Raw genomic sequence first — 23,921 nt, 5'->3', positions numbered from 1 at the left:
AAACAGGTCAACATACACAAGGCTGCGGGGCCAGATGGATTACCAGGACGTGTGCTCCGGGCATGTGCTGACCAACTGGCAGGTGTCTTCACTGACATTTTCAGCATGTCTCTGATTGAGTCTGTAATACCAACATGCTTAAAGCAGACCACCATAGTCCCTGTGCCCAAGAACACAAAGGCAACCTGCCTAAATGACTACAGACCCGTAGCACTCACGTCCGTAGCCATGAAGTGCTTTGAAAGGCTGGTAATGGCTCACATCAACACCATTATCCCAGAAACCCTAGACCCACTCCAATTTACATACTGCCCAAACAGATCCACAGATGATGCAATCTCTATTGCACTCCACACAGCTCTTTCCCATCTGGACTAAAGGAACACCTATGTGAGAATGCTGTTCATTGACAACAGCTCAGCGTTCAACACCATAGTACCCTCAAAGCTCATCACTAAGCTAAGGAACCTGGGACTAAACACCTCCCTCTGCAACTGGATCCTGAACTTCCTGACAGGCCGCCCCCAGGTGGTGAGGGTAGGTAGCAACACATCTGCCACGCTGATCCTCAACACTGGAGCTCCCCAGGGGTGCGTGCTCAGTCCCCTCCTGTACTCCCTGTTCACCCACCACTGCATGGCCAGGCACGACTCCAACACCATCATTAAGTTTGCTGATTACACACCATTGGTAGGCCTGATCACCGACAACGACAAGACAGCCTATAGGGAGGAGGTCAGAGACCTGGCCGGGTGGTGCCAGAATAACAACCTATCCCTCAACGTAACCAAGGCTAAGGAGATGATTGTGGGCTACAGGAAAAGGAGCACCGAGCACATCCCCATTCTCATCAACGGGGCTATAGTGGAGCAGGTTGAGAGCGTCAAATTCCTTGGTGACCACATCAACAACAAACTAGATTAGTCCAAACACACCAAGACAGTCGTGAAGAGGGCAGAACAAAGCCTATTCCCCCTCAGGTCCTGAGATCCTCAAAAGGTGCTACAGCTGCAACATCGAGAGCATCCTGACCAGTTGCATCACTGTCTGGTACGGCAATTGCTCAGCCTCCGACCGGAAGGCACTTCAGAGGGTAGTGAGTACGGCCCAGTACATCACTGGGGCAAAGCTGCCTGCCATCCAGGACCTCTATACCAGGCAGTGTCAGAGGAAGGCCCTAAAAATTGTCAAAGACCCCAGCCACCCCAGTCCTAGACTGTTCTCACTACTACCACATGGGAAGCGGTACCGGAGTGCCAAGTCTAGGACAAAAAGGTTTCAACAGTTTTTACCCCAAGCCACAAGACTCCTGAACAGGTAAACAAATGGTTACCCAGACTATTTGCATTGTCCCCCCCCCCCCAACCCCTCTTTTACGCTGCTGCTACTCTCTGTTTATCTTATATGCATAGTCACTTTAACTATACATTCATGTACATACTACCTAAATTGGCCCGACCAACCAGTATTGGCTAACCGGGCTATCTGCATTGTGTCCCACCACCCGCCAACCCCTCTTTTTACGCCTCTGCTACTCTCTGTTCATAATATATGCATAGTCACTTTAACGATACCTACATGCACATACTACCTCAATAAGCCTGACTAACAGGTGTCTGTATATTTCCTTGCTACTCTTTTTTCAAATGTCTTTTTACTGTTGTTTTATTTCTTTACTACACACATACATACATACATACATACATACATACATACATACATACATACATACATACATACATACATACATACATACATACATACATACATACATACATACATACATACATACATACATACATACATACATACATACATACATACATACATACATACATACATACATACATACATACATACATAACCTTTTTTAAACACCATTGGTTAGAGCCTGTAAGTAAGCATTTCACTGTAATGTCTACACCTGTTGTATTCGGAGCACGTGACAAATAAACTTTGATTTGATTCGAAATTATGTCAATTAGCCTATCAGAAGCTTCTAAAGCCATGACATAATTTTCACAGTCAACTTAGTGTATGTAAACTTCTGACCCACTGGAATTGTGATACAGTGAAATAATCTGTAAACAATTGTTGAAAAAAATACTTGTGTCATGCACAAAGTAGAAGTCCTAACAAACTTACCAAAACTATAGTTTGTTAACAAGACATTTGTGGAGTGGTTGAAAAACTAGTTGTAATGACTCCAACCTAAGTGTATGTAAACTTCCGACTTCAACTGTATCGGTTGTTATATGATTAATAAAATCTCTGTCTTATGGGTATCTTGTGTCTCTTTTATATGAGCCGTATATTTATTCAATCTACCTCTTGCATATGATCCCTTACCTCAATAGGTTTGATCTATGTGTTTTCTTTGACAGGTCATGGCAGAGATATGTCAGAGTGGCTACAAGGACGCCCTTCGCTTTCTTGAGGAGAACCGTGAGTATAACTAGGTTACCTTTGACAGTAGTAGTGGGCTGTGCTAAGATCATAAGCTACTGTGACATACATGCAGTGAGCATCAATGATGTCAATTGTACAGGGTTCAACATGAAGTATGGAGTAAACCAACGCTTATTTATGGTGTAATATTCGTATAGACAGACGGGTTGGCTGACAAGGTCACGAAAATGTGCGCACATCGATGGTGGCAGAAGCCGTGCTTTGTTATGATTCTGAACAGTCAGATAGCTAGCAACAATGACAAGAAGCTGCCGTGTGGGGACTTGTAGTTGGCCTGTTTCAGTTTTATAGTTTATACCAGGTTTCTAGGTTTCTAGTTTTATCTTGATTACCAGGTCTTGTTTTGAGGTGTTTAGACTGATTTCATGTCAATGCTAATATGACTAGCTACCTAACCAACAACTTTAACAATGTATTTAAGTGACAACAAATGCTCATTGTGCAATTGTATCTATGGTTTCAATAAACATTGAGACAAAATATAGTTTACATGTTGTCAACAACCTAAGCCACCCTTGTCTGTTTTGCCCCATAGTTGCCATGCGTCGGTTTTGTTGCTAAACAAACAACATGTCTATGCTGCATTATAAAGATGATGAATGTATTGTTTATGATGTCAGACCTGCTGAAGCTGGAGTGTCCGACTGCCGGCCCCAACCCCAACCTATCAGAAGCCGCCTGCTGCAAGCCCATCGCCATGGAAACAACAAAGAACTGGATGTTCTGGCGGCTCCGCCTCCTGAGGAAGCAACACTGGTGGTTGGATGAGCAGATTGTTGACAACCTGCCAACCCAAATCAAAAAAGGTAGATGGGTCAACCTAGACCAGGGATTGGCAACTGGCGTCCTGCGCCCTCCCACGTTTTTATATATATGATATTTTTTTACTCAGCCGGGGTCTCAACTTACTCTTGAGAGTTCGTATAGTAGAATACACAAGGTACAATTTCGTAAGATGGTTGTGCATCAGCAGTTTTTCTCTTGATATGTCAGTCACAGGTTTCCATCAACCATTTAATGCAGTTGAATTACCTGAAGCATTAAAAAAGGTCACCACCAGGCTGATGAAAACATGAAATGCCAGGACAATTTTATAGATGCAGACATGGCAGGCACTAACTCATCACAACCAGCCTTTTATCCGCAAAAAGTCAGTTTGATGAAAACACATCTCTGGTGGGAAAATGTGCATATTGTTTTATGCAGATTTGATCATATTCACATGAAAATCGGTTGCAAATTGGATGGAAACTTAGCTACTCCGTCACTCAATTAGCCCATGTCAGCATTTTTTGGGGGGGATTGATCAATTCTAATTTAGCCAACTATCTAAACTTACAGTAATCATGATCATGGTTGAATTACAGATCGGGGAGCCCCCAATGATTTTGTTAGTCACTCAGATATCATATTAAAAACTGCTAAATCTTCTCTCCGCCCCATGGCAAAATGTGTAGAATTGCAGCAAACTTGGGTTTAAAACTACAACATTTTCTCTCTGCCCAAAGGCAGAAAGTGTAGAATTGTAACAAACTTGTTGAAAACTACAACATTGTCTCTACGCCCCATGGCAGAATGTGACGAATTGCAGGAACTTAACTCTTAAACTGCAATTTTTTCCTTCTGCTGTCAAGAGGGGGGCTGTGGTTGTTGTGTGTATCTGAAAGTCATCTGAGGCTGTGCCCGTGTCAGCGAAGTGTGACATGTTGTGTCTCTATGACTAGTGTTTTGTGAGGCGTGCCAGCAGAAGCCTGGTTTGTATGCTCAGGTGTCTGAGATGCTGCCGGTCAGAGTGGCCTCCTACATGCTCCTGCCCTGCACACTACCTGTGGTATCGGCCTACTCAGTGGGCAAGAGGTAAGTCTACATCCTATACCACTACTAGTGCTACCTACCACAAACTAACAAGCCCTCAATGAACTCAATGCAGTCACAGTAGCTCAAACAGCAACCAATGACAACAGTAATGCAAACAAATCAGCTTTTAAAAAGCCCAGAAATATCCTTTAGCATAACTATCCTTTAGCATACAGCAACCTCATTAGCCCACCACAGCAACCAAATATCTACCCTCTGTTCTGTTGGCGAACGTGCAATCACTGGAAAATAAACGGAATGAGCTCTGTTCGAGACTATCCTATCAATGTGATCTGAAGAACTGTAATATCCTATATTTCTCAGTTGTGGCAAAACAAGGACATGGTAAATATAAATGTATTTGGACAGAACGGTGGCGTCTGAGAAGCTCAGGGGAGGTGGTGTGTGTGTCTCTTTGTTAACAACAGCTGGTGTGCGATCGCTAATATTAAGAAAGTCTCTAGGGTCTGCTTTCTTGAGTTGGAATAGCTCATGATAAGCTGTAGACCATACTATTTACCGATGTGACACTTAGATCACATTCAACGAGCTGTATAGGGCTATAAGCAAACAAGAAAATGCTCCTCGTGGCCAGTGACTTCAATGCAGGAAATCCGTTTCACCTCATTTCTACCAGCATGTCACCTGTGCAACTAGAGTCCAAAAAACTCTAGATCACCTTTACTCCACACACAGAGATGCATACAAAGTTCTCCCTTGACCTCCATTTGGCAATTCTGACCATAACTCTATAATCCTGATTCCTGCTTACAAGCAAAAACTCAAACAGGAAGTACCAGTGATGGGCAAAATATGGAAGTTGTCTGATGACGCGGACAGCACTGTTTCGCTAGCACAGACTGGGATATGTTCCAGGATTCATCCGATGGCATTGAGGAGTTTACCACATCAGTCACCAGCTTCAATAATAAGTGCATCGACGCCGTCGTCCCCAAATTGACTGTACATACATATTTATTGTTGCCATGGATTGTAGGCAACATCCGCACTGGCCTAAAGGCAAGAACTGCCGCTTTCAAGGAGCAGGACACTAATGTGGATGCTTATAAGAAATCTCGATACTCCCTCCGACGAACCATCAAACATTTAAAGCGTCAATACAGGACCAAAATCGAATCTTACTACTCTGGCCCAAATGTGGTTGGGCTTGCAAACAATCATGGATTACAAAGGGAAACTGTCCAGTGTTGCGAGCCTACCAGACGAGCTAAATACCTTCTATGCTCACTTTCACGCTAGCAACACTGAACCATGCATGAGAGTACCAGCTGTGCCGGTTGAATGTGAGATCATGCTCTCGTTGCCGATGTGAGTAAGACCTATAAACAGGTTAACATTCACAAGGCCAGACGGATGACCAGGATGCGTACTCGGAGCATGCGCTGACCAGCTGGTAAGCGTCGTGATTGACATTTTTAACCTCTCCCTGATCCAATCTGTAATGCCTATATGTTTCAAGCAGACCACCATAATCCCTGTGCCAAAGGACGCCAAGGTAACCTGTCTAAATGACTATCGCAGCACTCACATCTGTAGCCATAAAATGTTTTGAAAGTCATGGCTTACATAAACACCATCATCCCAGCCACCCTAGACCCACTCCAATTCACATAACTCCCCAAAAGATCCACAGTTTACGCAATCTCTATTACAAGGTCTTCGAAAGCCAAGTCAACAAACAGGTCACTGACCATCTCGAATCCCACCGTACCTTCTCCGCTGTGCAATCTGGTTTCCGAGCCGGTCACGGGTGCGCCTCAGCCACACTCAAGGTACCAAACGATATCATAACCGACATCGATAAAAGACAGTACTGTGCAGCCGTCTTCATCGACCTTGCCAAGGCTTTCGACTCTGTCAATCACCATATTCTTATCGGCAGACTCAGTAGTCTCGGTTTTTCGGATGACTGCCTTGCCTGGTTCACCAATTAATTTGCAGACAGAGTTCAGTGTGTCAAATCGGAGGGCATGCTGTCCGGTCCTCTGGCAGTCTCTATGGGGGTGCCACAGGGTTCAATTCTCGGGCCGACTCTTTTCTCTGTATATATCAATGATGTTGCTCTTGCTGCGGGCGATTCCCTGATCCACCTCTACGCAGACGACACCATTCTATATACTTTCGGCCCGTCATTGGACACTGTGCTATCTAACCTCCAAACGAGCTTCAATGCCATACAGCACTCCTTCCGTGGCCTCCAACTGCTCTTAAACGCTAGTAAAACTAAATGCATGCTTTTCAACCGATCGCTGCCTGCACCCGCATGCCCGACTAGCATCACCACCCTGGATGGTTCCGACCTTGAATATGTGGACATCTATAAGTACCTAGGTGTCTGGCTAGACTGCAAACTCTCCTTCCAGACTCATATCATACATCTCCAATCGAAAATCAAATCAAGAGTCGGCTTTCTATTCCGCAACAAAGCCTCCTTCACTCACGCCGCCAAGCTTACCCTAGTAAAACTGACTATCCTACCGATCCTCGACTTCGGTGATGTCATCTACAAAATTGCTTCCAACACTCTACTCAGCAAACTGGATGCAGTCTATCACAGTGCCATCCGTTTTGTCACTAAAGCACCTTATAACACCCACCACTGCGACTTGTATGCTCTAGCCGGCTGGCCCTCGCTACATATTCGTCGCCAGACCCACTGGCTCCAGGTCATCTACAAGTCCATGCTAGGTAAAGCTCCGCCTTATCTCAGTTCACTGGTCACGATGGCAACACCCATCCGTAGCACGCGCTCCAGCAAGTGTATCTCACTGATCATCCCTAAAGCCAACACCTCATTTGGCCGCCTTTCGTTCCAGTACTCTGCTGCCTGTGACTGGAACGAACTGCAAAAATCACTGAAGTTGGATACTTTTATCTCCCTCACCAACTTCAAACATCAGCTATCTGAGCAGTTAACCGATCACTGCAGCTGTACATAGTCTATTGGTAAATAGCCCACCCATTTTCACCTACCTGATTCTCATACTGTTTTTATACTGTTTTTATTTATTTACTTTTCTGCTCTTTTGCACACCAATATCTCTGCCTGTACATGACCATCTGATCATTTATCACTCCAGTGTTAATCTGCAAAATTATAATTATTCTCCTACCTCCTCATGCCTTTTGCACACATTGTATATAGACTGCCCCTTTTTTTTCCTACTGTGTTATTGACTTGTTAATTGTTTACTCCATGTGTAACTCTGTTGTCTGTTCACACTGCTATGCTTTATCTTGGCCAGGTCGCAGTTGCAAATGAGAACTTGTTCTCAACTAGCCTACCTGGTTAAAAAAAGGTGAAATCAATAAAAAAACAATCCACACTACCCTTTCCCACCTAGACAAAAGGAACACTTACGTGAGAATGCTGTTCATTGACTACAGCTCAGCGTTCAACACCGTAGTGCCCTCCAAGCTCATCACTAAACTAAGGACCCTGGGATTGAACACCTCCCTCTTCAACTGGATCCTGGACTTCCTGCCTGGCCATTCCAGGTGGTGAGGTTAGGCAACAACACATCCACCACGCTGGCCCTCAACACTGGGGCCCCTGAGGGGTGCGTGCTTAGTCCCCTAGTGTACTCCCTGTTCACCCACGACTGGCAGCGCACGACTCCAACACCATCATTAAGTTTGCCAACGATACAACGGTGGTAGCAGACCTGATCACCAATGACAATGAGACAATGAGCCTATAGGGAGGAAGCCAGAGACCTGGCAGTGTGGTGCCAGGACAACAACCTCTCCCTCAACGTCAGCAAGACAAAACAGCTGATTGTGGACTACAGGAAGGGGAGGGCTGAGCATGCCCCCATCCACATCAACACATCAAGGGCTGAAGTGGAGCAGGTCGAGAGCTTCAAGTTCCTTGGTGTCCACATCACTAAGGAATGATCATGGTCTACATCACACCAACACAGCCGTGAAGAGGATATGATGCATCTTCCCCCTCAGGAGGCTGAATAGATTCCTCAAAAAATTCCAAACTGCTCCTTTGAGAGCATCTTGACTGGCTTTATCACCGCTTGGTATGGTTGCTGCTTGGCATCTGACCACAAGGTGTTACAGAGGGTAATGTGTACGGCACAGTACATCACTGGGGCCGAGCTCCCTGCCATCCGGGACCTCTATACCAGGCGGTGTCAGAGGAAGGCCCTAAAAATTGTGAGACTCCAGCCACCCAAGACATTGACCGTTCAGCTTCCACCCCTAAGCTATAAGACTGCTGAATAGTTAAATAATTTATCAATAGCTACCAGGAATATCTGCATTGACCCTTTTCGTACTAATCTCTTTTGATTTATCACATAGGCTGCTGTTACCGTTTAATCTATCCCGTTGTCTAGTCATTTTATCACTACCTATATGTACATATCTACCTCATTGAAAATAAGAATGTGTTCTTAACTGACTTGCCTGGTTAAATAAAGGTAAAATAAAAATTTTAAAAAATAATAATTTTAAAAAATTACCTCGTACCCCTGCACATCAACTCGGTACTGGTACCCTGTGTATTTTGCCAAGTTATCGTTACTCATACTCATTGTGTATTTATTCCTTGTGTTATTCTTTTTTTTATTATTTGTCTTTTTTATCTCTGCATTGTTGGAAGCATGTGACAAATACAATTTAATAGGTTGAGGTTTCTTACTAAACCCAATCAATTTGAATGTCCTGCACAGGGCCGCCACCTAGTGGACATTGTAACAAAATAGACAAGTCAATCCACCACTGGTGGTACATCACAGTACATTGACTCTTCTTGTCCCTCTCCTGTACTCCAGGTTTGTGGAGTGGATCCCAGAGGTGCCTGCAGATATGCGTTGGCTAGCTGGGGTGGCTAGGGATGTAGCTGGGAGCGTGTACAGACAGACTCGGAGAGGAGTACCAGCAGACATAACCAGGTGAGAGACATGGAGTTTCTACTACTGGGTTATATTATGGATGGATGGAGTCTACGTGTAGATTTGGATGTATGTCATACAGTATGAATACAGTCTAATGGCCTTGTGTGTTTTTCTTTTTGCAGTGATGGTTCCCTGAGGAATTGCATGAGCCTGCCCCTACCCCTGGACAGTGACGGACCCAGGGAGAGAGACTGTCACCTCTCCGGGTTCGCTCGTTCTGTTCTCAACTTCCAAAGCCAATACTGGAACATCCCTGTCCCCCCCCCTTCCCACTGCTCCACCAGCACCCACACGCCCAGCCCCTCCCCACGACAGATCTGCTTCAGTGTTCATTTTGGCACTCTTTTTTAGATTCATTCTAGTCTGGCATTTTGACTAAAATATCATTCAATCTTAGTCACATTTTTGTGATTTGAATAATGATTTAATCATTGTTAAAATGACAAAAACAGAGCCATTTTAGTCAACTGAATGCACTTTAATTTGAGTCATATTATAGCCTCATTAGCCACAAACCACATATCCATCCAGAGTTTTTATGGGAGTAAAGTCAAACCAAAGATTTTTATAACTAACCCAAGATGGACCACAACTACTGAGATGGTAGGCTATTCAAGAAATAAGTTGTTCTAACGTCCAAGCAGGAAAGCATGATTCCAGATACACTATTTTGATGTGCAACCTAATCCAGTGATTGTCATGAATTGCGAGTTGATATATTTATGAATTGTGAGTTGTTATATGTTATTGTTAAAATAGGGCTCCAGAATTTTCTGATATTTTTTTTCAATAGAGATGAATTTGCCTATTACGTTATGTGCACTAATATCATAGACAAATTTATTTTGGGGCTTATACACCACATGATAAAGTAAAAACTCAAAACACATTAGCTAGATCACTAATACTAAATATAATACCCACTGCTAGTAGCCATGTATTAATCTAAAAGTAAATGTAATGTCCTTTTTTTGTTGCTGTTGTAGCCCTGCTACCCTATGCACTCGCAATAGCGCATTTCGCAGGCTTCGTATCTTAAAGCCATATCTAATATTTTGATTGTAAAATAGTTGCTTTTTTTTATTTAACTTGGCAGGTCCGCTAAGAACAAATTCTTATTTACAATGCCAGCCTACACCGGCCAAACCCAGATGACCAATTGTGCGCCGCCCTACGGGACTCCCAATCACTGCTAGTCATGATACAGCCTGGATTTGAACCAGGGTGTCTGTAGTGATGCCTCAACCACAGAGATAGATGTAGTACCTTAGACCGCTGTGCCACTCAGGAGCTCAGTTGAGCTGAATATTATGGAAATGACAAATATAAAGTATACCCACAGAAAGCTGAGCACAGTAGTTGCTTCTAAAGCTATGAATTTCCTGCAATTGGATTTTGAAATGTTATATTGAAATGCTATACAATCAAGAAGCCTTTTTTCTCTCTCCCCCGAGTGCACACTGTGGCTCCAGCTAAACAAGCCAAGGGACTGGGCAGACACTTTCATTGCAGGAATCATGAGGATAATGCACTTTACTGTTTGACCAAATCATGGTCTTAGCCACCCAAAAAAATAGGACTTTTTTTTAAATGATTTTTTAAAACTTTTGAGTGAGGTGAACATGCCATGAATGTTCAGCTCGCACGGCACCCAATACAAATTTAACTCGCACAGCCAAGTCAAAGGGTTGCAAAACGCCATTAAATGGTTTCAGTCTAGAGCCTTGCCCCTTGACATACTGTAGCTATATTGTAATCAAAGTTGTGTCATAAGTAGTGGTCTAATACTGTAGGTTGCAGCAAACCACAAAGCTAGCACTATCAATCAGTTATGAACCTATTTGAACGACAAAGGAGCCTGGTGGGAGGAGCTATAGGAGGACGGGCATTTTTGTAATGTCTGAAATGGAATAAATGGAACATATCAAACATATGGAAACCACATGTACCAGCTAAAGTTCCCTCCCACGGGGCCTGTCTATAGTGTATAGGAACTGAAAGGTGGATTCGGATAGGCAAAACATGGTCATGTGATCGAATAGCTTTGGGATCCAGAACTGTTAGACACACTATTGACTCAATCATGTCTTTTGATCACTCCACCAATCATATTTTATTCTACAGTGCACATTGTAAAACATTTAACCAGCTCACACCCTCTGCCAGTGAATTATTGTTTGGAAATGCACATTTTATAAATCACTTTGTCTAGTTTTACCAGATAACGTGTTATCACTACCTACAGTACCTACATGCCTACAGTACCTAACTACCTGTGTTCAGTCAAATGTAGCATTCATGCCTCCTTCCTAATGGACTGTTGACCTGAGTTGACGTTGACTTCCTTGACTAAGAGCTGTGTGTTTTCCTGAATACTATTAGACAGGACCCTTGAACTGAACTATGAACTACTGTGATGAGCTGTGATGTCAAGAGATTTGAATCACAATGTCTCTCAATGTTGACCATTGCTTTTGAACAATAACTTTAGGTGCATAGGATTCAATTTTAATGGCATAATCAAATGTCAAATTTAAGTTATCACACTGCCCCATTTATAGTAGGGTACATACTGTACTTGTATTTATAATGTGTGTAACACTGTGAAAACCTCTACCTACTTGTCCCTAAGATGGCAGGTGGTTAAGATGTCCCTAAGATGGCTTAGTGGTTAGCGGTATATATTTTTAAATATACTTTACTGTTGTTATTTCACATTAAGGACCTTATCTTAATAACATAAAACACAACAACAGTTTTTATGATGTGACCTTTTGTGTTTAAATATACTGTAAGTATTAAAATCCTATTTTGGTGCCTCATTATGGAAACTGTGCCGAACAGGTAGGGGAGAGTGGGATAAGTTGAACCAAAGTGGTAAATTCAGCTTTGTTTATACACAAAATTCATAATTTGACCAAATATTTAGGAAGAGTCCATAATTTCATGGAGTTTGAAGGAATAAACCACATGGAGAAAGTGGTAAGCAAGTTAGGTAAAAAAAAAAATGTTTTACCACGTCAAATTGATTTGTGTTCGAGGTTTCTTGATGCTTGGATCTAAACCAACTTAGGTAGATCATTTTAATATTGTTCTATACAACAGTTGGGGTCTCAGTAACCTTCAAAATGAGATCCTAAACCTAGCATGAAAGTGCATCCTTGTAGCTGTGTGGCTAATATAGTGAAGATGTTTGCCTTGGGGTAAGGTGAGACAATGACCATGGGGTAAGGTGAGACAATGACCATGGGGTAAGTTGAGACAAAGACCATGGGGTAAGGTGAGACAATGACTATGGGGTAAGTTGAGCCAATGACCATGGGGTAAGTTGAGACAATGACCATGGGATAAGTTGAGCCAATGGCCATGGGGTAAGGTGAGACAATGACCATGGGGTAAGTTGAGACAATGACCATGGGGTAAGTTGAGACAATGACCATGGGGTAAGTTGAGACAATGACCATGGGGTAAGTTGAGACAATGACCATGGGGTAAGTTGAGACAATGACCATGGGGTAAGTCGAGACAATGAAAATGAGATCCATGGGGTAGCTTGAGACAATGACCATGGGGTAAGTTGAGACAATGACCATGGGGTAAGTTGAGACAATGACCATGGGGTAAGTTGAGACAATGACCATGGGGTAAGTTGAGACAATGACCATGGGGTAAGGTGAGACAATGACCATGGGGTAAGTTGAGACAATGACCATGGGGTAAGTTGAGACAATGACCATGGGGTAAGTTGAGACAATGACCATGGGGTAAGTCGAGACAATGACCATGGGGTAAGTTGAGACAATGACCATGGGGTAAGTTGAGACAATGACCATGGGGTAAGTTGAGACAATGACCATGGGGTAAGGTGAGACAATGACCATGGGGTAAGTTGAGACAATGACCATGGGGTAAGGTGAGACAATGACCATGGGGTAAGTTGAGACAATGACCATGGGGTAAGGTGAGACAATGACCATGGGGTAAGTTGAGACAATGACCATGGGGTAAGTTGAGACAATGGTTGAGCCAATTGCAAGTGTTTTCTTCCCAGGCTTAAACAGGGTCTGGCCAATGTTAAAAATGTTTTTAAAAGTACAAAGTGTTCGTTAGGCATTAAGCCTGTGTTAAAATATGCTTAAAATTATACAAAAATATATATTGTGATTGTACTGAATTGTGTTTGGGAAATAAAGATAGATATGGTTTTATAAAGGTAGTGGTAATATTTAATTCAGTACATAAATGTGTAGGTGGCTTAACCCCATACCCAGGGTAAATTGTGCAAACCACTTTTTTGGACAAGATATATTTTAAAAACTTTAATGTTTACATGAATACTGATTATTTCCAGGGATACGCAACATCCTGAAATATATGTAGATATCTTTGTTAGAAAAAAATACTACATTTCCCTTGACAGAGTGATGCTGAGTGTACAAAATGGCTCAACTTACACCACTCTCCCGTAAGTGTTTTCATTGTTGGGTACATACACTGAGTGCCCTTTCCATGACAGACTGACCAGGTAAAAGCTATGATCCCTTATTGATGTCACTTAAATCCACTTCAAACTGTGTAGATGAAGGGGAGGAGACAGGTTAAAAAAGGATTTTTAAACCTTGAGATAATTGAGACATGGATTGTGTATGTCTGCCATTCAGAGGATGAATGGGAAAGACCAAATATATAAGTGCCTTTGGACAGGGTATGGGCGTAGGTGCCAGGCACACCGCTTCGTGTGTTAAGCACTGCAACACTTCTGGGTTTTTCAATTTCAACCGTTTCCGGTGTGTAAAGAATAGTCCACCACCCAAAGGACATTGAGCCAAATTGACACAACTGTGGGAAGCATTGGAGTCAACATGGGCCAGCATCCATGCGGAACGCTTTAAGTCCATGCCCGACGAATTGAGACTGTTCTGAGGGCAAAAGGGAGTGCAGTTTTATTTTACTAGGCAAGTCAGTTAAGAACAAATTCTTATTTTCAATGACGGCCTAGAAACAGTGGGTTAACTGCCTTGTTCAGGGGCAGAACAACAGATTTTTACCTTGTCAGCTCAGGATTCGGTCTTGCAACCTTTCGGTTACCAGTCCAACGCTCTAACCACTAGGCTACCTACCTGCCACAGTATTAGGAAGGTGTCCCTGTTTTGTACACATCTGAAATATGTATTTTCCCAGATGTTGAAGTTAGATTAATTTTTGGTTCTGAATTAAAGTTTTAATGACTCCAACCTAAGTTTATGTAAACTTCCGACTTTCACAGTGCCTTGTGAAAGTATTCGGCCCCTTGAACTTTGCGACCTTTTGCCACATTTCAGGCTTCAAGAGTTTGAAATATCCAATAAATGTCGTTCCACTTCATGATTGTGTCCCAGTTGTTGTTGATTCTTCACAAAAAAAATACAGTTTTATATCTTTATGTTTGAAGCCTGAAATGTGGCAAAAGGTCGCAAAGTTCAAGGGGGCCGAATACTTTCGCAAGGCACTATATATATATATATATATAAATCAAATCAGAAAACAAACGGCATTACCATCCCAATAAACGGGAGGCAACAGTCATATAATATAATTGGACCTTGTGTGTATTATTTAACATAACTATTCAAATAGTACTCACTCAAAGGAATGGGTAGTTGTTTACAAGTTGCTAGGTATCCCATAAAGCCATCACCAAAAAACACATTTTAATCTTCTCGTGGTTTGGTAACTTGCTGTTCTTTTAAGGACTCTGGCTCGACTGAAGACTCAAATTTAGAAACATTATAAAGCAGCATCCGTGCATGACATCCAGCACAACATAACAGAGTGCTTATGGGCGTAGCCATGGGCATAGGCTCGGGAGGTCAAAAATATATGTATATTATATATATAAAAAATATATATATAATAATAAATAAATGTAATACAAAAAAAATATATAGTGCACTGGGCCTGTACTAGTTCTGTATTAGTGGAGTCTGTAGTGCAGGCAAAAAAGAACAATTCCCACCGCAGTACTACAAATGTATCAGTGAGGTTGGTAGCCTTATGGCTATGGCTAGATAATGTTAGCTACAGCTCAGTATCAGATCAAATGCCTTTCTGAATGGTTTGCATATTTTACAGGTGTTTTAACGCAATTTTAAAGTTATCGTTCTGTGCATGCAGTTTTAATTGTTTTTATTTTGTTGGTCATGTTGTTCTTATTATCTGGCTAGCCTACCCAGATCTGCCCTTGCTTTAGGTGCACGACGCAGGCGATGTGTTCGGCATCACTGCAGGTACAACAGGACGATAAGGAAGGAGATCAAGAGAGAATGCTAATCCTGGTGTCCAGTAGAGAGATACAAGAGTGACTGTGACAAGGGGGCCTGGCATGCAAGGCTTAGAGCCCACCAGGTGAGGGCGCAGTAGTCATAACAAATAACCACCTGTTGGATCTCAGACAAGTAACCAACTCAAGTCACCTACCCCCTCACTTCTTCATAGAGATATGCAGTTGAGCATTTCAAGAGCACAGCATGTCTTTATAAGTAGGCCTCTGTGTAAAACTATGGAAAGTATTGTATGAAGTGGGTTTTTTATACTTAAAAATGTTCTTACTCCCGGGTGAAGCAGTGTACTGCATCGCAGTACTAGCTGTGCCACCAGAGACCCTGGGTTCGAGCCCAGGCTCTGTCCCAGCCGGCCGTGACCGGGAGGTTCATGGGGCGAAGCACAATTGGCCTAGCATCGTCCGGGTTAGAGAGGGTTTGGCCTGTAGGGATATCCTTGTCTCATCGCGCACTAGCGACTCCTGTGGCGGGCCGGGCGCAGTGCACGCTGACCAGGTCGCCAGGTGCACTGTGTTTCCTCCAACACATTGGTGCGGCTGGCTTCCGAGTTGGATGCGCGCTGTGTTAAGAAGCAGTGTGGCTTGGTTGGGTTGTGTTTTGGAGGACGCATGGCTTTCGACCTTCGTCTCTCCCGAGCTCGTACAGGAGTTGAAGCGATGAGACAAGATAGTAACTACTAACAATTGGATACCACGAAATTGGGGAGAAAAAGGGTCAAATTAAACTGTTCTTTCACATCCCACTACATCTCTTCTGCCTTCTAATGACTTTCTCTTCCCTCTCCCATATCCTCTAATTCCAGAATCTTCCTGGTTGACTTTGCATGGACATAGAGCAGATTTATATTTATTTAACTAGGCAAGTCAGTTAAGAACAAATTCTCATTTTCAATGAAAGCATAGAAACAGTGAGTTAACTGCCTTGTTCAGGGGCAGAACAAGATACTTATACCTTGTCTGCTCAGGGATTTGATCTGCCAACCCTTTTGGTTACAAGTCCAATGCTCTAACCACTAGATTACCTGCCGCCCCAGATCCCCAGCCTCCTGCCCAGGATGGCTTTCCTCATGAGGGTTGACTTCCATAGAGAGGACCCTGACACAGATGTTGTGGAGCTGGTGAACAAATGTGGAAGTACAACCAGACCTACCAGCTTGCCCAGGGTGTACGAGTACTCTCACTCACACACACACAAATTATTGTTGTCTTATAAACAATGACAGGCCAGCGGGGTCTGACAACTTGGATGGAAAGTTACTGAGGATAATAGAGGACAATACTGCCACTCTTATTTGCCACATATTGAATTTAAGCCTATTAGAAAGTGTGGCCCCTCAGCTGTGTGAATGCTGATCTATTTAAGGTTCTTACTCCCATCGGCTGCGGAGAGCATCGTCTGGAACAGCTGATGCTCTCATGCATGTTTCAGTGTTACTTGCCTCGAAGCGAGGATAGAAGTTATTTAGCTTGTCTGGTAGGCTCGTGTCACTGAGCAGGTTGTGGCTGTGCTTCCCTTTGTAGTCTGTAATAGTTTGCAGGCCCTGCCACATCCGACGAGCATCGGAGCCGGTGTAATATGATTCAATTTTTGTCCTGTATTGACGCTTTGCCTGTTTGATGGCTTCTGGTCGGGGTAATTACGTACAGTCACTGTGGGGACGACGTCCTCGATGCACTTATTGATAAAGCCAGTGACAGATGTGGTGTACTCCTCAATGCCATCGGAAGAATCCCGGAACATGTTCCAGTCTGAGCTAGCAAAACAGTCCTGTAGTTTAGCATCTGCTTCATCTGACCACTTTTTTTTAGACTGAGTCACTGGTGCTTCCTTTAATTTTTGTTTGTAAGCAGGAATCAGGAGGATAGAATTATGGTCAGATTTGCCAAATGGAGGTTGAGGGAGAGCTTTGTACTCAGTGCTGTAGGCCTACCTGTATGATGTCTAGTCCAGACTGAGGGTACTCTGGGACAGTAGTAATACTCAGTACTGTAGGCCTACCTGTATGATGTCTAGGCCAGACTGAGGGTACTACAGAACAGTAGTAATACTCTGTACTGTAGGCCTACCTGTATGATGTCTAGGCCAGGCTGAGGGTACTACAGAACAGTAGTAATACTCAGTACTGTAGGCCTACCTGTATGATGTCTAGGCCAGGCTGAGGGTACTACAGAACAGTAGTAATACTCAGTACTGTAGGCCTACCTGTATGATGTCTAGTCCAGACTGAGGGTACTACAGAACAGTAGTAATACTCTGTACTGTAGGTCTACCTGTATGATGTCTAGTCCAGACTGAGGGTACTACAGAACAGTAGTAATACTCTGTACTGTAGGCCTACCTGTATGATGTCTAGTCCAGACTGAGGGTACTACAGAACAGTAGTAATACTCTGTACTGTAGTCCTACCTGTATGATGTCTAGTCCAGACTGAGGGTACTACAGAACAGTAGTAATACTCAGTACTGTAGGCCTACCTATATCATGTCTAGTCCAGACTGAGGGTACTACAGAACAGTAGTAATACTCAGTACTGTAGGCCTACCTGTATGATGTCTAGGCCAGGCTGAGGGTACTACAGAACAGTAGTAATACTCAGTACTGTAGGCCTACCTGTATGATGGCTAGGCCAGGCTGAGGGAGGTAGAGAGAATCAAGAGGAAAGGGTAATGGGTAGTTGAAATATAGAGGAAAAGATAAATGGTTAGTCATTAGTTAAAATGGAATATGACACCAATGAGGGAAATATTCCCAGCCCAAACTAAACCAGTATAGTGCTATGTCAGGCAAACATTTACCAAACTATATTTCTCTTTCCAAATCTGGTCTTTCTCAATGTGCAACTTGTCAGCTTTTAGCGTCTCCCACTGTCTGTGACAGAGACTTGCCCTACAGTAGCCTAGGACAAGAGATTTCACAGCTATGCCAACCTCACACCCCAAATTATGTAGTTGGCTTCCATGAACCCTCTCTTAAAGGGAAACAAACACTGTTACTGTGAAGTAGAGATCAGATACTAGACAGCATGGTTACCAATCATTGGGCATATAAGCTCCAGAGGCAATGACACACCACATTAAATCCCATAGAATCAGCAAGTCCCACAGAATCCATGCATCCAACACATTACAATTAACAATCATGTCTTTCAGTAGTTATGTCTTTCTGGAAACCAAGTCTCAAAACAGAGCCCAGTGGCACTGACCACAATCAAATAAAATAGGAATTTCAAGATAATCCAACTGTTAGCTTCACTAGAATTGGCTTCATGTGATCGAGGTTTATGAAGTAATGACAGGCCACATCATGTCCCGCAAAAGGAATGCCTGTCTGCCATAACCATGTCTAATACTGGCTTTCGGGACATCATGTTTTGAGCCTGCACTGGGGACAAGATGTACAAAGCTTACAATACAGAGTCTAATAACATCATATTTGGTTCCATGATGAATGCTATATAAAACCCAAGCATTATTGTTTTATTATTTAAGAGATGCGTTGTGTGTAGGGTGATATAGCCTAAATGTCATATCACAATATTCTTCTAATTTAATGTTTTAGCAGTAGCCTAGCGGATAAGAGCGTTGGGCCAGTAACTGAAAGGTCACTGGTTTGAATCCCTGAGATGACTAGGTGGAAAATCTGTCTGTACCCTTGAGCAAGGCATTTAACCCTAATCACTATTGATAAGAGCGTCTGTTAAATGACTCAAATGTAAATGAGTAGTTGTTGAGGGGTTAGGTTAAATGCGGGGTGCACCACTACAGGACTCCAACTGTCAAAAAATGTCAAGCCCTTTCCCTCCATACCTGTTCCCACTCCCTAATCACCTCCCCTCTGCATTTGTCTCTCCTGCTTCCCCATATAAGCAGCATATCAATCCTACGTGCATGATATGATGATGTAAGTTCCTTTATATTATTATATAGTCGTGTAGATGTAAGTGTTATGTAATATATCTATGCCCCTCCGTTTATGCTTACGATTATGCTAATAACTGTTCTAGTTATGTTTAGTCCTGGCCGGCTCCTAAGTTTATCGATGCTATATGTCCATTTCCTTTAGTCACCTGGCCCTACTTTATCATTTCGAGCACCTTTACGTTAACGTGCTCTTAATGTTTCCTTTTTGTATCTCCCTTCCAGACCACCACTTCCTTCTTACCACCACACGGCTCTATTTCCATGTTTATGGCTTGTTTACGGAAGCGTCTTTGAATGATCGTGTGAAACGGATGGACGGCAGGAAATGGTTGAAACTGAGAAGTACTGTTGGCTGCAACTGTGTTAAAGGGAAATAAATAAAACAACGTCTACTTCATATCTATCATCTCCAGCACCACCCCCAACAATCTCAGTTGCGATAAGGGTCTAAAATCACAAAGCCTTGTACTTTCATATCACATCAAATGCAAAAGAATACATATTTCCTGTACAGTGTTTAAAATATATATATTTTTTTTAAATCAGCTGCATTATCTCCAGCCTCACCCCAACATCAACATGAAAATTGCACGTTTCTATGTTTTGTAGTAAGAAATATAGAGGAAGATAACCAATTAGTAGGCAATACCTACTCATAATTGGTTAAAGTCACACAATGCACACTGATGTCATTGGAAACACTTAAACTGTTGATTTTATGTGCATTTTACATTTACAGTACTTTACACTGCATTTCTTGATGATGAAATGATATACTCCGTATACATTCAGTGACACGATAAGAATATTCCTGGAAAATGTGGTGTAGATGCAACATAAGACAAACACATGACAAGGGTTTGAGTGAGAAGACTAACTGGTGTATCCAGTCAGACAAGTAACCACACACCTCTCCAAAGTGTGCACATTTAAAACATTTCAAAGCGCTTGTATGACTCAAAGAGTCTTAAACTCTGAGGTGCTTTTTTGAGCTCCTAGCTGTGTCATCGAGGACCTAGAGAAAGCACACTTTTGTAGTTGTTTTGCTTGGAACACAACCCTGCATCCGCACCAGCACACAATTACTGACTGTCAATCCAAATCTGTGTGGGTTTTGACTGACAGCCATTCTGAACTTGAGCACCTCATGCGACAGGAATTTGCCCCCCGTCCCTCCTGCTAATTGGGCAAGTTTTGCAAATCTTTTGTTGTCTGACTGAGGAAAATGCTCTAAGTGAAGAGGACTCATTGTATTTTGAAAGATGAGACGTTGAGGATTATAATAAATGCTGCTTTAATTGTCATACAAGCAAACCAAACAAGTCAAATGTGCACTTCACAATTCTATATCATAAAACACGCAAACGTTTATGATCACTATGTTTGACGTACAGTTACGAGATGACATTGCGTCATACCCTGTGTTATTCTGAACACAATGAGCCTGTGTTTGTCTACTTTGAAGAAAACACGCCGCGGCACACGCCTCTTAATGACTCATGACTCCTATCCATGCGCACCAGAATTAGTTTCCCTGATTTGCTTTGAGAAAGCCTTACACTGTAATATTGTATTTAACTTAGCTAGTCATGTTGACAATCGAACAGGCTTTCAAAGGATGCCCACCTGGCCCAGATTGCGATTTATAATGGACCGTTTTTGGATTGTGTAAACATCAACAGTAATTGTATATGGGTTGAAAACGGCTGATTTGGGCACCGATAAACGCCAAAATTGGAACATTGTGGCTGAGCAGTAACATGCTATACATGATGTCAGACCCCAGGCTCTGTCCTTCACAGCTCTGTATATGAGTGTAAAGGGCTACATGTAACAACAAAACATTATTTATAAAAATCCTTCTATTAATATGGTTTTGAACACTATAATTTGTTTACAAGCATGATTGCTGTACTTTTCTTTCATGGTTTATGCAGCTTGTTGGCCTTTAGCCAATCAGTGTTTCAAACGAGTTCAAACACTTGAATAAATCCAACTGGTATTTACGACTTCACAACTGGTAAATTCCAACCTCCCACTTGGTTACGAACACAGTATTACAAGACCCAACTCCTAAACCAACCTCAATTCCAAGCCCTCCCCCCATGTGCCTGTTAGTTGGCATTGATAGGAGTGATGAGAAGAACCTTCTTCACCCACCTATCTGAAATTGGTCAGGTCATACAAAAACTACACAGTGGACCTTTAACCGCTCTGGGATATGTGGGACAGTAGCGTCCCACCTCGCCAACAGCCAGTGAATCACGGTTGTTGTATGGAGGAGACCAAGGCGCAGCGTGGTTACGTTCAGTAGTTCTAAAACATGCGGTGATTGTGCAGAGAGCCACATCTATTTACAGAAATACTCATTATAAATGTTGATGAAAATACAACTGTTATACATGGAATTAGAGATATACTTCTCCTTAATGAAACCGCTGTGTCAATTTTTTTGAAACTTTACAGAAACAGCAAACCATGCAATAATCTGAGTACAGCGTTCAGACAACAAAGCAGCAAAAAGATATCTGCCATATTGGGTGGTCGACATTTGTCAGAAATAGCATTATAAATATTCACTTACCTTTGATGATCTTGATCAGAATGCACTCCCAGGAATCGCAGTTCCATAATAAATGTTTGTTTTGTTTGATAATGTCCATCATTTATGTTCAAATAGCTTCTTTTGTTAGGGTGTTTGGTAAACAAATCCAAAAGGAGAATTCCTATGTCTGTAGTAAAGCAATGGAATGAGAGCTAACTCTCTCGTGACCGCGCCTGCCAGACACCTGGCTCATTCCTCTCTCATTCTGTCCCACTTCACAGTACAATCCTCAAACAAAGTTCTAAAGTTTGTTGACATCTAGTGGAAGCCTTAGGAAGTACAACATAACCAATATCCCACTGTATCTATCTACAATAGGGGCTGAGTTTTAAAAAACTACAAGCCTCAGATTTCCCACTTCCTGGTTGGATTTTTCTCAGGTTTTCGCCTGCCATATGAGTTCTGTTATACTCACAGACATCATTCAAACAGTTTTAGAAACTTCAGAGTATTTTCTATCCAATAATACTAATACTATGCATATATTAGCATCTGGGACAGAGTAGCAGTTTACTCTGGGCACCTTATTCATCCAAGCTACTCAGTACTGCCCCCCTGTCACCAAGAAGTTTTTAAGGCACACTTACAGAGGAAATAGTCAGGCTTGGCAGTTCAACTCTGCCATTGTGTCAGCATTTTTGTAGGGTTCACACAACAAACCTCACTGAAAAGTTAAGTTTGGGCAAAGATCACTGGGAAATATGCAAATACTGTGCAATGACAGGCTAGTTATTTTTTTCCACCAAATATGTTTCACATATTTCACTCTGAAGCCTTTCTATTAGTGGTCTTCGGGAAAAGATCAAAATAACATCAACCTGAGCTGCTGCCACGGGACATTGTCTTTCTAAAGCAACTATAGACCTACACCAGTGGCGGTCAGTGCTGTTTAAGATTAGGGAGGACAGTCATTCATATTCAATTCAACAAGCTCAATGTAACATCGATAGGTTTAGGCTACTACTCTAATTTCTCCTATACCCTTCATGTGGTTCCTACAGCCTAGCCTACAAATGAAACTTTGTAACGTAGGTGCACAGGCCGAGGTACAAGTTGGAGTAATTAAGGTGACAGACAGTGACACATTGAATACTGCCTTGCACACTCCTGCTTGCATCAAGCTGATCTACAGTGTAATCATTAGGCCAAACAGTTGCAAGCAAGAGTTTCTATTGGACAAATTCAAGTAGGTTTATCCCCGTTTCGTTCCATTTGTTCCATTTAAGAAACTTTTTTTCACCAGACTCGGCCGAGTGAATACACCACTGATCACCCGCACACACAATTCACTTTCATAGCAGCCACATATGAACAGCATCATCACTTTGCTCGTTGTATATTTCCTTCTCGCATCTATGTGCTCTCCTCCTCTCACCTTTTCCCTTTGCTCATAGAGTTCAGTGCAGAACACAACAGCTGTCCGTGGCCAAGCGAAAAAACCTTTCCAAGCCAAACCTTCATACAGTACAATAACCGCTAACCATTAAACACAGCCTACATCATAGTCACCATATTAGCTAATGTCATAGCTAACATAGCTACTAGAACTAAAACGTTTGTTAACCAGTTAAAATCACGCAGTACAGTGCACAGCAAGCAGTTTAGCAGTTACTGGCGGGACCCGATGGTAATAAATAAGTAAAACCGAAAGCTTACCTTGACTTGGAAGAGTTCCAGTGTTGGATAGCCTTAACCAGCTAGCTAGCATAAATAGCATTCATCTCTGTTTGAGCCGGGTATTTGAGTAGGCTAAATTAGCTAGCTGCATTAGCTATGTAAGCTATACTTCGGAATATAATCAGACCCCTTGACTTTTTCA

The 23,921-nt window shown here is 42.5% G+C and overlaps 1 long non-coding RNA gene and 1 pseudogene across 1 annotated transcript; both read left to right on the top strand.

Moving 5' to 3' along the window:
- The window catches only part of LOC123994597, a 34,157-nt pseudogene extending 24,131 nt beyond the window's left edge, over positions 1-10,026 (top strand).
- Positions 10,027-15,497: 5,471 nt separating this feature from the next.
- On the top strand, positions 15,498-19,889 carry LOC123995287. Its single transcript, XR_006831802.1, has 2 exons — positions 15,498-15,641; positions 19,720-19,889. It is a non-coding gene; the product is annotated as an uncharacterized LOC123995287 (long non-coding RNA).
- The last annotated feature ends 4,032 nt before the right edge of the window (positions 19,890-23,921 follow it).

This window comes from Oncorhynchus gorbuscha, linkage group LG14, assembly GCF_021184085.1.
Source record: "Oncorhynchus gorbuscha isolate QuinsamMale2020 ecotype Even-year linkage group LG14, OgorEven_v1.0, whole genome shotgun sequence".
Lineage (NCBI taxonomy): Eukaryota > Metazoa > Chordata > Actinopteri > Salmoniformes > Salmonidae > Oncorhynchus > Oncorhynchus gorbuscha.
This window is presented reverse-complemented; position numbering and strand designations above follow the sequence as displayed.